Consider the following 14,682-nt stretch of genomic DNA (forward strand, 5'->3'; position numbering starts at 1 on the left):
GTTTGAAATACTGGAATAGCTCTACTCAGTGATCGATCTGTAGGTAATGACATTAATGCCCTCCTCAGATCTTCCTTACAAGGCTATTGCATTGTTAATCAGGCTAGAGCTCTTTTGCTGTATTCAGATAAAACTGTGAATCAGAGAATACCCCAAAGTCCACCTATGCTACTAGTCATGACAACACTGTATAATGCTGGGTGTCAAAAGTTGATACAGCCAGTTGCTTGCTCCTTCCCCTGATAGCTGTCACCTTCCTGTTCAGAGCACTGCAGGTTGACTCTATTGGACGCTGCTCTCTTCTGCTGGTCTTTGTTGTCTCTCAATCTCTGAGCACTGTTCTGCCAACAGCTCCTTGTGCTCATTGCTGTTTCTTTTTAAATGAGACTCCTTCTGCACTACTCAGGATAAGAATCTCAAGTAAATTACAGGGTTTTAGAGCCCAAACCACTGAGAAATAAAGCATGAGTGAGTTTACAGTAACACCGAAGCAAGTCTTTATTTTACCAGAGCATCTGCTCTGGCACAGGGGCTCATTATACAGGAAGGAGTCCTGGTGGTCTCAAGCTGAGAAGTGGGCGGGGAGGCATCTGCTAATGTAGCAGCCACAGACCTGTGTCCATGAGGGATAAGGCTTAAAGCAGGAAATCTTTTGGAAGGCTTGATGTGAAGATTGAATACTTAATTAAGAGGCCCAGATATCTCCCTTCCTAATTTTCCCCTTACAGGATCATCCTTCTACCTTCTTCAGAAAGGCACCCAAAATGTTCACTGTGGCGGGCCTCAAGAAGGGACACAGATATAACAGTCTTGCGGCCTCAGAACCAACTAACCATATACTAAAATCTCAGAAACCAGGGAGGACACTGCTAGCAAGCTAAAGAGCACATTGACACAAGTTGTCACGAACCACTACAATGGGTGAAAGAGACCAAAGGGGTATGAGGTGGAGGGGTGCAATAACTACTGGCCAATGATAAACCCTTTCAATTCCATGGGAAAAATGAGGAGGTCAGGAGCTTTTCTGTCTCCGTTGAACTCACTTCTAAGTCACGGTCTCAAGGTGTCCTTTTCCCTCTGAAGGTGCTCAGTCAAAAGAATCTGCCTCACCTAGGAGTTTATATTCGAAGAGATAGGCCATGACCAATGAGTGAGTGATCTAGGTTTATCATTGTATGATAAAAATGATAATTCTGAAATATAATTCACTTGCATATGCTGGTAGAGATGAATTTGGTCCTCAGAAAGTTCCTACCACTGAGATAACCTGTTTATCTTAAACCCACTTCTGAAAGTGATCTCCAAATAAAACACATTAACCAAAATCCTTGTCTCAGACTCTATTCTAAAAATAATATCTGAGAAAAAATAAGATGGCAAGTCAGAATAAGCAAAAACAGAACCGCAGCAAGAAAGAGAAACTCACGTCCAGATATTTCATCATGTTTTACTAAAGAAGCTTTGTATTCAACCCTGGTACATGTTCTAATGTATCCTCCAAGTCTATATGACTATTACAAAACTCAAAATATTTCACTTGATTTTTACATTAACTATATATGTATATATATATATATAATTTTTACATTAAATATATATATATATATATATTCTTCACAAATTCATAGGCTAAATGATAAGACATATGTTTATTTAGTATGGGTACTTTACTTTCATGTAAATATTAAATTATCAGTACTAAAGTAAAATCTCCTAGAATTTTGATAGTCAATGTCTAGAGGCATACATTGGAAAGTATGATACTTTCCAGTGTGGGCAGGACCCAGTATGTGTGGGACAATCTATGGCCTCCAGCACTGTGCAAAGACTTTGTTTTACTGTTATTGAGTTGAATCAATATTGCATTGTTTGTATACAATAACTAATTGGCCTTCCCCACCAATAATTGTATGCATGTTGAGAAATTTCATCTTCTTTATTTCCATATGCTAATAAAAAATCAGTGCAAAGTATATGATACTTAAATAATCTTGGTTATCAACTTGATTGGCTTAAAAGCCACATATAAGATTATTTAAACACACTTCTGAGGCCTTTAAGATATGAACATGGGTCTATGCTTCTTTCCTGGATTTTTTTCTCCTTAGGCTCATGCTTCATGACCTCCATGAAATAAGCATCTTTGCCCCAATACACATTCTTGCTGCCTCGGAGTCAACTAACCATGTACTGAAATCTCAGAAACCATGTTCCAAAAATACATCCCTGGCCTAGATTTTGGATGTCAGGTTATTGTGCTCCAATAACAGTAAAGCTCAGCAATATATAGTATATTGCTAAAGATACTGATGACAAGATAACATTCAATAAATTAAATTTGTTTATCAATGAAATTATGGGGAAAAATAAAATAAAAATGCCTCCCCCCCAAAAAAAAAGACATTGAAGTATTTTCTAAAGAAAAATTCAAGTGGAATGCTTTCTTAGCAAGTTTCTAAGTGATTTCTGATTTACTCTTCCTATGAGCTCTTGCTTTTTTTTTTTTCCAAAACAGGTTTGTATTAAACACAGGATTCCTCAAACATCTTAAAATTTCACTAGACTATCACTTTGAAAAGAAACTTTAAACCCAAGGAATTCCACTGAAAAGATCAATAATATAGGTTAATCTTTTTAACCAAAAAAAAAAAACAAAAAAAAGTCAAAGCCCTAGAATTTTTAAAATAAATTTTATAAATAATATATTCAAAGATTTTGACCCATTATACAAGGAATCCCACTCTTTAAGAAAAATATACAGGTTTAGGTAAGAGTTTAAATTCTGAGATTCAAGCTTGCTGAATCAGGCTTTTAGATTTCTACTATTCCAAATTCCAGAAGACAAGCAGATAGCAATTTTAGTGCACAAAACTCTATTATGCTGCATGGTTCCTTCTCTCTTCAATTAGACAGCTTTATTCTGCATCATGAGCTCTTCTTTGCTCCTTGATAGATCTTAGAATCCAGTTTCCAGAGTTTTGGATTTCCCTTAATAGAAAACTTCACAATCATTTCCTGGGAATTTTTGCAGATGAAAACAAGTGGAGAATCAGACTTTTGACTGATATCTAGAAACTGCTCCTTAAATTGTTTCTGGGACAAGCAATCAAGTAGGTCCACACAGCCCAGAAGGCAACCTGAAGGGTAGTCTCTGGGAAATTCCACATCTTTCCCATGCAGAACGCTGTAGGTAACCTGGAGTTCAGAGACCTCTTGAGGTGAGGGGTTTTTGTCTGTGGCTGCTATCCAAAGTCCTCTGTGGGGGTGTACCAGGATCTCCCCTCCACCCTTTTAATTCCTCTGACAAGCAGAGAAATCCAGGGATGATGCATAGAGAGGCACTAGCCACTGTCAAAGTTTTACTGGAATTCTTCATACTGGATCCTTAGTTGGTGCTAATACAGGTTAGACTCTAGTCTGGATCCTCCTAAATAGAAAGCCCTCCTCTGTGAGGTGACACTTGTATGACTGACCCAAAACATTTTTTAACCAAAAAATATGACTAACCTTAACTTAACAATGGGGAGGGGACTCTTTGGAATGTCAAAAGGCTCTTTGGAATGTCTATCTGATCTCAGTGGCTGGTTCAAGGTTCCACCAGCAATGGCCTGTATGGTCTTACCTAATCTGCTCTGATACTCTGCTAGTGGATTTTCTTTTTCTACTATCTTCCTTCTAGCAAAGTCAATGGTGATCTTCTTAGAGAGTCAAGTGGCATGTTGAAGAACTCTCAGCTCTTATTCTCACTTCTGTAGAGTTTCCTGCACAATTTTGGACAACCACTGGTTAGAGTCACTAGAGAAGTAATCTGACTCATCATCAATAACTTGGGTCCTTCAAAAGCTAGTTCTATCAAACTCAAACTCAACTACTTCACTTTAGCTGGTCTCCTGTCTCTACCCATCTAAAATTGCATCAAACAGCTTGTCTTTATGCTTGACAGCCTTCTCCAGTCCAGACTTAATTCAAGATTCTTGATGAAGAATAAGGTCCTTAGTGGAGACATCTACCTTTCCAGGATTATCTTCCCATAACATGAGCTCTTTAAATTTTTTTAAATTTTTTTTAGCAGCTTCTGGCTCTTGTTTGAGTCACACTGTAAAATATCTCATTCCTCATGAGTACAAATCAGAGAGCCACAGAATAAACAGGACCCAGAATCTTCTTGGTCACAGACAATCTATGCACAGGTCAGACAGTTATTGATGAGCTTGTGCTTCTGGCCCAAGCAATCAGAGAGGTGGAGACCAGGAAGCCAGATGGCAAGCTTGTCTTGTCCTCCTCTTGTGTATAAGTTGACAGACTTTGACTTCTTTTTTTACAGAGTTTCTGTACTCTTGTGCGTTGGCCAAATCAAAAGGTGTTTTCACACCTACAGTTGTGTCAAGTTCAGAAACAGCAGGAACTTCCTGTCTGTTTCTTCCTTTCCACCTACTTCACTTTAGCTGGTCTCCTGTCTCTACCCATCTAAAATTGCATCTTTTTTGAAGCACTGCTGCAAAGGATAAGAAATGAACTCCTGACCACTCACCTGACATTTGGTTATAAGATCTTTTATGACCTGGCCTCTCTTGCCCTTGTTTCCCTGGAGGAGGTCAGTCACACATTCTCAGATCTCACCTGCACTCTCAATGGACAGAACATACTGCATGATCTCCTTGCTGACCTCCAGGCTGAACGCCATCCACAGCTGCTGGGTGCACCAGTGCACTAGTGACTCCCAGGAAGCCACCACAGCAACAGCCATTTGCCTGGCCATCTTCCTATGAGCTGTTAATAAAACAATTGCCTAGAGGTTACTAGAATTTTAGAGGTTCACAGATATCTTTTTTCCCCAATGAAAATATTCGCATAGAACATCTATTAAAATATGTTTTAGAATTAATAAGACTTGTAAAGAGCTGATTAACATATTCCAAATCTATGCTAGTACTATTAACATGAATTATTTGAGTAATGTAATAAAAGTTCCTATACAAGCTCTCAAAAGTAAGAGCCAGGTTGCTACATCATCCTGAACAGTTTTGAGAAATTGTTTTGAAAAGGTCAAAACATTACTGTAGATTTGTCCACAATAGGAACAGATGAAGAAGTTCTGGGAGATGTGATTTTGAAAGATTCTTTCTGCTTATCTACTGGAGTGGCATTTTGGTGACTTCTGTTGTTGAGTGGAATATGACTAATTTTGTGGAAGTTTAGCATATTATTCCTTATCTTCACCTGTTGCTTGTGGCTTCTAAGATTGCTTTTGGAAAGATTATGGCTTTTATCTTTTTTGTACTTTTTTTCTTTAACTTATGCGCGAGGGTTGAAAACTATATTGCAAATATTAAAAGAGAATGAATTAAACAGAATAATGTTTAGTGGAATTTGTTGTTTTTTTAACCAGTTTTAAGATCTGAATAACAATCTAAGCTCTCTCACCATAGAGATGCTTTAAGGATTCTGTTTCATGAAAGATTTTAATAAGATCCACATACAAATGTTCTTCCAAAGCATAATTAATGTACATAATTGTGAATTTTTAAATAAAGAAAGCGTTTTTTGTTTTCTGAATTGACTTGATGATTCACTGTAAAAACTACCATTTGTAGAATTTATACAAAGCCATAAAAGAAAAACATGTGCGAGAATTAAAGTTTTGTTTTCACTTTTGTATTTCATATATTCTTTGTCCCAAGGAGTTCAGTAACAACTTTAAATAACTTTTTCCGGATACATATTTGTTTAAACTGCAAAATAACTTGAGAAACTGTGGATATAAGACAAACCTTCAAGTGTTTAACTCTAAAAATGAATCAAGTAAAGAAACAAAGAAAATAAAACCAAATGTTTAATTCAGAAGTTTCTAGGAATGTCACTAGAATCTGGACATCTATTAGATTCAAGGGTACTACTATCTGGGTAAAGCCACCATTAGTTGGACTCCAAAGTCAAAGTTTAACAGTTGTCTTTTATTATAGCCTCTTCAGAAAGTTCAACAAATATCATATTAGTAAGGGACAGCCAAGAGAGATGAGCAGGAGAACAGTATTCTTAGAACTAACTTTGTGATTTCAACATAGGAAGATACTAAGAATAATAGTATGAGTATTGAATTTATTCTGCCAGTCATTCACCTTATTGTGCTAATTTAGTCATGAAAAAAATTAATGTGAGGTAAGGACCATTTGCTGGTTAGAGATTATGATGCTACTAAATAGTGAAATCATTATCCACATATTTAAAAAATATTTTTTAACCAAAAAAAACATTTTATTCTTTTTAGCATCAATATGAAATAGAATGCATGGTAATTAAAAATTAATTTTTCCCTCTACATAAATGGCCACCACAAAGCGAAGGACAAAGCAATGCTTGTGGTTAACATTTCCGGCCTTATTTCAAGCCCAGCTGTGTGGCAAATGATGTTTTTCTTCATGTGTTCACATTTTCCCACCTTCCCACTGGCTGCTCTCCTGCACTCGCCACCTGAAGGAACAGATATCCCATCTTTATTTACGGCCCAGGGATTTTCTTTCCAAGGCTTTTCTCAGGTGTATCAAACAATGGCTCCTGTTTAAGTGCTTTTGGATTTTCAGACACCCTAGGGAACAATTGAAGGAGCCGAATCTCTTTTGTAATTACATAAAATAACAATGCGAGCCCAGGTACAGGGTGCTGGAACCAGACTCCTTCCAGATAGCAGCAGATAAGAAGAGTGAAGCAGAAATACAAAGAAGAATTTGTGCAAAACTTACCCTCTCTGGCTGCATTGATCTTGTTGGTCGCTTACTCCTTTCATCAGAATCAATGCTAATGCCTTTAGCCAATTTTTCAGGCCAAAAGTTTTGCACTCTGTTCATTTCTCCATTTCTCCAGTATTAAATCTCATCAAACCAAAAGTTCTTTCAGTGTGTTTTTTTAATATATGTCTCAAATTGGACCATTTTCTTCCTATCTCTATCTTACCACATAGTTCAACTTTCTTTTTTCTCCCTGGAAAAAACATCCTTCTAACTTTATTATCAGTTATTCTTTCAAAATCTAAATAGATCATCTTACACTATTGGTTAAAGCTTTTGAATGGGTTTCTCTTGTATTGAAATACAACTTTTACTCTTTTCCCTTAATATCCCTAATAGTCAGGGTCCTGACTACTTCTGCTATGTTGTGCAAAACAGTTCCCTTCCTGTCCCTGATGAGTGTCTTGTTCTTGGACATGCCAACATCTTTCTCAGTGCCTCTTAACTGCTACCCCTGCTGCCTATGTTACTGTTCATCTCGATTTTCACATCTCACACTTTGTTAAATTTCTGTTTAAATGTGACCTTTTCAGAAAAATTTATGCTGTTCATTTCATCTAAAATAATACCTGTGCTCTGGCCCGGAGAGATAACTCAGTAGAATAAGTGCTTGCCTGGCAAGCGCAGAGTCCTGAGTTGAATCCCCAGTACCACAAAATAAATAAATAAATAAACAAATAAATAAATAAATAAATAATAAAGTCTGTGCTCACCCTCTCCCTATCTCTGTTTTGTAAGATTTTGAATTTGTTTTTTCATAATATTTGTATTTATCTCAAATAAATAGTATATCAACCCATCTCAAAAAATAGTATATCAACTCATGTTAAATGAATTTAGATATAACTAACATACAACTAATATATAAACTCATTTAATATACATAGAAAAATGGTAAAAGATTTTTATAAAATATTAAGGAAATAAGTAAAGAACTTAAATGACTTTTTATCTACTTTCTTATGTTAGAGTATATATATTTTCTACTTATTTCGAGCTAACCTGAAGAACTGAACCACTTTGGACACAGTTCTTCATTTTTGCTTTGTTTATATTAAGTGGTATTTTTTAGACTAGAAAGAGAGCCCATATATTTAGAAATACTTCTGTGTGCTGTTGGGAATCCTCATGCTGCAGAATGGGAACTTATTCAATGCTTTTTTCTTCATTTTTATTAAATATCATCATTCTCATAGTTTAATAATACATAAATCAAAGTAGAATTTCTTCAATTGTTAGAAATGGCCAGGACCCTGATGCCATGCAATCAAACCCTGTCAGTAAATACTTAGTGGTCTTATTTCCATACCTATGGAAGAAGAAGAGAAAGCTGGGTATCCAGTGACCTTGGCTTTATTAGCAATCTTCATTATGGTTATCTCTTTCAGGTAAAGTACACTCAAGGAAAAGATAGCAGTTAACACTTTTGAGTGCTTATGTATGCTAGGAAAATATTGTGTTCTCTACATACATTGTGTTACCTAAAGCTGTCAATAGCTTCTTCTATTTTTCTCCCTTGCACAGCTTTTATCTTTATTAGTGTGACTTCTCTGTTATGCTACTTCCAGAAAACCCCATCTGCTTTCAAGAACAAGTATAAAGAATAAAAAAATCATGATTTTAAATCATAAATTGCTCATGTCCCCCTCAAACAAGTACCTAACACAGTTGTTACTTTACACACATCAAATTTGTGCCTTGCATCAGAATTCAAAATTTCAGTATATATTACTTTATCCTTCTTATAGTGAAGCACTACATGGACTTTCTGGAGAGACTATTCCTGTTTGTTGGAGAATCAATAAATTTAACTGTAATTTAATGATTAGTTTTGCTAGTGAAGCAAGGATTAGGAAGAACTGACTACCTTCTCATCAAAATCAAATGCAAATGTTGTTATCACAACTTTTCCAATAAAGAAATTGAGGGATTAAAAGATGAGCACATTTTTCTCAAGGTTCTAGCATAGTAGCATGGCCACAACTTAACAATGATCATTTGACCCACAGTGGACACTCTTGGACACAAGCAGGCTCTTCAACAACACAAGCACACAGCAAATCTAGAAGAGCTACATCTATTCAGCTGATACCAGCTCATAACGTATTAAAATGTAATAGGAAATTTTAATATTTTAAGAGTTTTATTCCAAATTTCATTCTCTTTTTAAAAAATCTATCTTGTACAATGTTGACCATATGTTCAAATTTTAATGTCTATTCCATCATTTGTCTAAAGAGTTAGGAACATATTTGACATTGCAGATGGAAGATTTTTCTCTGCTCTAGGCTTCTTTTCATTGACTGAGCCTCTATTCACTGTGTCAGCCTTTGAATTTGCATCCATTTGCATCATTATCTTCATCATCAAAATTTAAGACTCCCTAAGATTCTGTGTAACATCCTAATGTGAATGGGGTGCAATTGATAAATTGGTGTTTGGGACCAGCTGGCTTAGTTAGGACAACAGAAATTCTCAATCTTCTTATCTTTGTGGTGTATATTGATGATGACTCAAGAGATTGTCAAGGATTTGGGTGGCAGAGGAATGGTCTGCTACATGCAATTTATGTGAGAAAACATACCCAAAGGAGAACACATGAAAAGAAGGCTATATCTCTTCAAGGAAGAGAAACACAACAATAGATTCTGAGATGAACACAATTTAGGAAACTTTGTGGGATTATCAGTTACGACAATGTATGTGTCATTTATTCATGTGCTATTTACCTTCAAAAGAAATGTGAAGTCTGTGTTCATGTATATAAATATCACGAAAGCTTATTCTTTGATGCAAAGGCATGATAGCTCAAGCAGCATGAATATTTCATTTACTTAGCTTTTCTTTATGACAAGATTTTTTTTTTATGGAACCGGGGATTGAACTCAGGTCTTTGCACTTTCCAGGCAAGCACTTATTCTACTGAGCTATCTCCTGAACCCAGGAATTTTAGATTCTTGTGAAAATTTAAGACCATTGTATATGATGCAGTATTGAATCCTTTCACAAATTATCTTCTGCATATGTGCAAAAGTTCTCTAGTTTAAATTGCTGGAAAGAGGGCCAGCTAAATAGCTCAGCAGATTGCAGCATTTGCTTAGGCAGACAGAGGGGTCAGAGGTTCAATCTCTAGGCCTGTTGTGCCAGTTCTGCCCCCAGGCACACTGAAAGGGCGATTGATACTGGGCATGGAGGTGCCCACCCGTAATCCCAGTTCTTTGGAGGCTTTAAACAGGTGAATTACTATGTGTCTGATCTATGTAGTGAAACCCCGTAGGCCCTGTAGACCCTTACTAAAATACCAATAAAAGAAAAAAATAAAATAAAATAAATCCCTGGAAATAGAATTGTAGGATCATAGTATATACTAATTTTTTTTCTATTTCATTATTGCTAGGGTATAGACTTTCAGAGTAGCTCAATAAATTTAAATATTTAATATATATAATTTGCACACAAAATGTTAAAATATATTCTTGGGTATTTATATTAATACCTCCAATGGATTTTTAGGGGGCTAGCACTTACCTAACAAGGTGTATTATAAAACTTATGAATAAATGGCATCAGTTTAATCTTGTAATTGAAAGAGTGTTTTATACTGGTTATGAAGAGACCATTTTTATGATCTGTAGCAATAAGGCCTATAGTGGAATGGAAATATAGGTCTAAGGAATAGATATAGTATATTTTAATCTGGAATTTAAAATTAGTGTCATCTGTCATCTATCACTTTTATTCAATTAATGAAATGCTCACTTTAAGTTTATATATTCTGTGTATATTTCTTATTCTCAAATCTTATTTTCCAAATCTTGATATGGAATCATTTTATAACCTTTTAAATTATTCATGTAGCAATACAAACTTAATTAATTTAATTATCCTTCAAAAATTAACCAAACATCATTGTTATAATTTGTAAAACTGACAAGATTTTTATTAGGTGTACAGTATTATATTGATAATTGTTATTTAAACCCAAATAAACTATTGGTATCACTTAAAGTAATATTTACGCAAAAATAAAAAAAATGTATGTAAAGTGATATTTTTATGGTTCTATTAGCTGAAAGAAAAAGTGGATAGCTAGAAAAATGTGCAAGCTGAAAATGCTTGGTCTACAGTGTTGAAGGCTCTGGAGCAGTTCCAAGCAATAAGCTAAATGCACACAAAGAAATATTAATAAATACTTTAGCACACAGTGTTGACATGAAAAAGCAAGAAAACACAATCCAGCATGAAATATATTGTGTAACATCTACAAACAATATTGCATGTTTTAAAAATAAAAATATGCAAGAACGAAAACTCAGGCATGTGTTTGGATTTAGAGTGAAATGATGAAGAGGAGAGGGATCACAGATGAAAGGGGTAAAATAAAAATAAACAGGATATAAAAGGAACTGCCTTAGTGATAATGATTTTCCAAGAGGAAAGGCACAGGCTTATTGCAGCTGTCTACATCTTAGATTCTGAAATGTCAAAAAAAATACATGAAACATCAATAATAGAAGTAACCTAAATACAGTAGGATCTGAATACAAACACTTGCTATGATTGAGAATGTCATTTCAAATTTGTGGGCTAAAACTTATGTGGCCAACTTACATTTGAAGTATTTAATGCCCCACAATGCAGAATTTGGTCACTTTTGTCCATCTTTCACGTGTCTTCTGGTCTTTTACTTCTTTATTTTTTTGTGTGTTCATTATATTATTTATAATAAAAATTAGAAATGACTAGAACATTGGTTAAATAACTTAAGGATATCTGTATGTGAAAAACTACAATTATTACAAATTCCACATTCATTGAAAGAATGCTTAACATTTTGTGAGATACAAACAACAGACATGATATTCTAAAATGTGTGAGAAAATAACCAGAATTTTAATTTCATCTCTCCAAGCTAGTAAAATATTGTTGATTTCTTCATTATGTATTTGTCTTTACTTTTTAGGCTTTTCTAAATCTAGCATTTAAAAAATTAGCTTTTCAGCATCATGCAATTCCAGGGCCTCTTAGATGATAGGCAAGCATTCTACCAAGACATTACATCCCCAGTCAATGCTACTTATCACTTTTTACCAATAACTACTGAGGATTTGTACTTTTTTTCTTTTACAAGTTCTGTCATACTTTTTTTCCATTTGTGTTATTTGGAACAGTGTCTCACTAATGCAGATGGCACTCCTAGTGATCATCCTGTTTTTAGCTTCCCCATCCCTGCGATTACAGGTATGTGCCACCATGCCTGGACTCTGTTGCCAGCTCAGTGCACCCCGGGGGTGGGACCAGTGTGGCATGCTGAACCGGGAATTGGACCCTGGTCCCTGTTCTTGCCAAAGCAGGTGCTTAGTCCATTGAGCTATATTGCTGGCCCTGTCATAATTATTTTTGATTTATAAATTGCATGATGCTCAAAAGGTCTTTTACTTCTAATTGCTTCCTTCCTTATCCCCTTATAAGTCTTTTATCCCCAAGAGGAGAAACTGGTTTCAGATTATATTGTTCTTTTGCTAAAAGTTCTCCAGCTCTTCACAGCTTCCATATAATGCTAATTCCAGTTCCTTAACTTGGTTACAAGACCTAGTTAATCCCTGTTCATTTTGCTTCCCACAGGGAACCCTTTGCTCTTCTGGAACATGCAAGGCATGGCCTGCTTCAGCACTTTGCACTACTAGTATCTGGGCCATAACACTTACTGCCTCTTTTATTTTTTATCTTTCTGCAAATGCTAATCTGCTTCATCATTCACTCTTTCCTTTGATCTTTTTATTTCTTTTTAGCACTTGATGGTACTTGATAAGCTATGTCTTCATTCATCTCTCAGAAAGATGCAATAGAACTTACTATTCTTTCAACAGAGTCTACAATATTAAATTCAAGCTTATGGTTATAACTATGGAATGCATGAATTACAATGACATTTGATCTAAGTAAAAATGCAATGAAAACAACTGATGAGGCAAGAGTAGTCAAATATGTAGTATTTTTGAAAGATGATACATAACCTCTCTTTGATACAGACGTCTGATATGGACTGAATTGCATCTCTTGCTCCAAGTATTTATTTTGAATACTTAAACCTCAATATGATGATATTTAGGGATAAAGCTTTGGAAGATAATTAAGTATAGATGAGGCCACAAAGGTGGTGCTCTTACAATGCTTTATAGACAGAGAGAAAAGCAGAACATTCTCTCCCAGGTGAAGAGAAAGAAATAAGATGCCTATGAAGCATCAGAGTTAAAATGGATGGCATCTTGTCTTGCACGTTCTGACTTCCAGAACTGTGAATAAATTCTTATTGTTGAGGCTACCCCCAGTTTATAGCATTTGGTTAGACCAGTCACCCATTTCCCCATTTTTTCCAGCAAAAAAAATTAATTTCAGCAATTAAAAAGACTTCAGCAATTAAAAAGACTTAACCAAAACTCCCCATCTAGGAAAAGTTAAGTTTGTTACCTCTTTTACAATTGTGGGACTTCTCATCAGTGATTTTTTCCATTCCTTGGCTAGCTACTCTACAATGTATTTTCAAGATTCTCTTCTTTTTTTGTAGTTTATCAGTTTTAAATTTAAAATATCTGGACCTGGCGGGATAGCTCAGTGAACTAAGTGCCTGCTTAGGCAAGCAAAGGCCTGGAGTTTGACTCCAGGCACCATGGGCTACGCAGGCCCTCCCCATAGGTGCACAGAGCTGGTGACCCAGTCCAGACATGGTGGCACACACCTGTAATCGCAGCACTGGGGGTGTGAAAGAATGAGGATCATTACAAGTCCAAGCTGCATAGTGAGACCCTATACCAAATACATCGATAAAAGTATCTGAAAGAACCAAATATGTGGATCTTGGGAGGCCATAAATAGGCGGATCACTACAAGTCCGATCTAGTAGTGAGATCCTGAACACCCTGTAGATTCTTTCCTAAATAAAATAAAATAATCTCAAAGATTCATCTTTGACAATGGAAAATGTGAGGTTATAGGCATGCAGTCTCACTCCTAACAAAAGATTCTGCTTAAATAATTGAAAAAATGGGAATTCTTTACACATTCTAGATAAATTTCATTTTTAGACAGATTTTAAATTGATAGACTTTTTAAAAAAGAGGAAAAGTTGATAATACAAAACTAAAAAAAAAAACAATAGCTACCAAGATGCAAAGTATTTGAATAAAACAATTGCAAATTAGTCATAACCTTGGAGCTTTCTATAAAGCCATAACATTCATAAATAATAAAAGGAAGAGTTTTATCAATGGGAATGAGTCAAACCTGTTCTTTAGAAGCTGGCTGAATAGAATACCTCTTTATAACATCTTTTAATAAACAAACACATGGTAAAATAATTGTTTATCACAGCATGCCCCTAGTCACAGTCATTTTCTATAAAAATCAAGGACTTATTTATGGTATCACTTTATACATTGCCACAGCCACAGACTGTCTGTGTGGCTCTCGCCTTAAAATCTGAGAAGAATCAGGCTGGTAGGAATAGCACTTTGGCAAGAGAGCTTCAGTACAAGCACTGATAAATTGTTGGGTCTAGTTTTCTTCAACTTCTTCATCAGAATATCAGAAAAAGTGATGAGGTTCACTTACGTGTAGCAATTACAAGATTCAAGCTAAGTTTTTTTTTTTTTTTCAATTTTAAAGAAGGCTCAAATCAGTAAATAAAAGCAAGCATCATTACAATGAAAAGAGATCTGGCCTATCTTCCAACAATGAAAACAGAATAGATGCACAATTCCCTTCACTTACTTCTCAAAATATTCTTTGTCTTTATAATGAATTTACTTACCGATGTAGGTTAATCAGTATATTAAGTACCAAGGTCCTTAATATAACTTACCAAGTTATATTTTAACTTTCTGCTATGTGAATCAAG

At 35.3% G+C, this 14,682-nt stretch overlaps 1 pseudogene; it reads right to left on the reverse strand.

Annotated features, from left to right (window-relative positions):
• Positions 1-2,905: 2,905 nt before the first annotated feature.
• LOC101592060 lies at positions 2,906-4,747 on the reverse strand (annotated as a pseudogene).
• Between the last annotated feature and the right edge of the window lie 9,935 nt (positions 4,748-14,682).

This window comes from Octodon degus, unplaced genomic scaffold, assembly GCF_000260255.1.
Source record: "Octodon degus isolate 3935 unplaced genomic scaffold, OctDeg1.0 scaffold00071, whole genome shotgun sequence".
In the NCBI taxonomy this organism is placed as follows: Eukaryota; Metazoa; Chordata; class Mammalia; order Rodentia; family Octodontidae; genus Octodon; species Octodon degus.